Raw genomic sequence first — 2,497 nt, 5'->3', positions numbered from 1 at the left:
TCTAGTTGTCCTGTTGTTTTTCTTAACTGCTGTCAGGCTGACCTCTGACTTACAATGCCCTTAGGAACGAGAGACCTCCAGGTCTCCTTGCCATCCACAGCTTTGTTCAGGTCTTGCAAGCGCAGGGCCATGGTCTCTTGGATTGGGTTCATGGTATCACTTACAGTTGTCATGCGAAGCTTGCTTGCAGTTAAAATGTAGACATAGGTTTTAAAGCTTGAGTGGAGGGGTCAGTAGGAATAGTCTGCAGCAGCCGACAACTGCTGGGGAGGGGGGATGTGGGGATTTGGGGTCAGCAACAAGGTCCCATGGTCCCCAGAGAAGGAGATTTGCCAGACAGTGACAAGGTGTCATAGACAGCATTTCTCTTTCTTGCTCTCCAGAGTTACTCTCCCTCTGCATTGCTGTATGTCTTTGGAGAAGGCCAAATGAAAGAAGAGGTTTAAAGTAGTCTTTGAGTGTTTAGAACTGCTTTGGAAGCATCAGGCCCCATTTCCTACGGAGGAGGAGGAGGAGGACAGAGAAACCTCTGGCTGAGAAGGAGCCATTTCCATTTTATTCCTGAGCGGTGGGGCCTTGGTGAGCCATAGGGGCACAGCTAACTGCCTACCTGCTTAGAAGTGCTTCAGAGGTTTAAGACTCTCCAAAATGTCCTGAACGTTTCAGAGCCAGGGAAGACTCGGCGCTCAGAGCAGGAGGGACCTGGGAGCTGGGTTTGAGGATCCTTTGCTGCTCTTCAGCTGTTTGTCTTCAAGGGGCTAAGAGGGAGGGGAGGGCTGCTCAGAGCAAGGGGCCAGAAGCCCAGAGACCTCTTTCGCTGACCACTTCAGACTTCTTCTTATGAAAAGCGAAGGGGCTGATGCGCTCACCTGCAACACATGTTTGTCTTCTTGCCTAGGGATGTAGGCAACATCACCTGAACCTCTTGGAAGAGAAAGTCCAGCAGCTGGAGTCCAGAGTAGCTACACTTCAGCATATTAGGGAGCAGGAGGATTTCCTGGACACAACAGACCTAAGGATCTTGGATGAGTACCACGCAGAGGAAGATGCTGGGGCAGAGGAGGTCACTTCCCGTACACAGGAGGCTCCCAGGTTGGGCTGGGTTTGGGGTGGGCTCCTCCCTAAAAGGAGCCCCGAAACCTCTGCCAAAAAACCCAGGCCCACCTGGATGGCCCTTACCTGGCGGAGCAGCAAAGGAATCATAGAGTTGGAAGAGACCGCAAGGGCCCTGATCCAGTCCAACCCCATTCTGCCATGCAGGAACTCTCAATCAAAGCATCCCCATTGACAGATGGCCATCCAGCCTCTACTTAAAGTCCTCCAAGGAAGGAGACTTCACTACACTCCAAGGAAGGAGTTTGTTCCACTTCGAAAAGCCCTTATTTCCCAGCAGAGAAGGGGGCCGGTCATCCTGACATTGGGTTACTCCGCCTGCGAAGGCTCCTGTAGGCAGGACAAAGAAAATTAAATAACAAAGGCCAGGGGCCTGACCGCACCACCGTGGGCGGAGTGACCCCTAGGAATCTTCAGTCTGCTTCCTGCCTTGCTCCCAGTAGGACGCTTTCCGAAGTTTTCCAGACTAGCTCCCCCAGACTTGCCTGGCTTTGATCCCTTCTTTCTCCCTTTTCATCCTCTCCTTAAAAAAAAAAAAAGCCTCTCTTCTTTCCTTTCTACCTTTTTCTCCTCCTTGTCCTTCCCCCCTTCTCCATGGCGAGCGGGGAAGAGGCCAGAGCACAGGGCGAGCTAGCCTCCCCCCAGTCCGGGCCTGCCCCGGCTTTGCCGGATGCCTGCCCAGGGACCGCAGCCATGGAAACCGGCCAAGGGGTGGAGGCGCGGCCGCACCGGGCGGAGGCTGCTGCCTCTCAGCCCGCTGCTGGGGCCGGGGCCCCCCATCCAACCCGGTCAGGGTTGGCCCAGGGTGAGCCTGCATCGCCGCCGGACGATCAGGGGGACGAGGTAAGCCACCCTGCCCCACGGGTGCTCCGCTGGCCCCGCTCCCCCTCAGGACCAGCTCCAAAGGGTTCCCAAGCGGCCCCGCAAGGGGAGGGAGAGCCCGGGGGAGTGCCAGGGTGGGGGAGCGGGCCCTTGATGCCCCTGTTTTGCCCCCCCTTCTTCGGTTGGCCGGGGCCCTTCTTCCAGGCCCCTTCCATCCCCTCAGCCCCGCCGCCGGGCACGAGCGACCGGGAGGGATTTTATGGGCCTCAGTGGGGGTTTCCCTGGTTTGCGGCTCCCGGCCTAGGGTGGTCTCCCACCGGAGGGGCCGGTGCACCACCCCCAGACCGCGGCGCCAGGCCGCGCTATGGCGCGGTTGCCGCTGGGGGCCACCATCTCGGCCACGTGGGCCGCGATGGCGGCGGCCATCTTGGCCATGTGGGCCTCTATGGGGGCGGCCATCTTGCCCCAGAGGTCAGAGCAGACGCCGACCATGCCCCACGTGACCCAGAAGTGGGGTCGCGGGACTGCGCAGCGACCACCGGCGGCGGCCACGGCGATGTGT

This window comes from Sceloporus occidentalis, unplaced genomic scaffold (genome assembly GCF_023333645.1).
Source record: "Sceloporus occidentalis isolate IW3139 unplaced genomic scaffold, rSceOcc1.0.p SCAF_201, whole genome shotgun sequence".
Classification (NCBI taxonomy): Eukaryota; Metazoa; Chordata; class Lepidosauria; order Squamata; family Phrynosomatidae; genus Sceloporus; species Sceloporus occidentalis.
Note: the sequence above shows the minus strand (reverse complement) of the source record.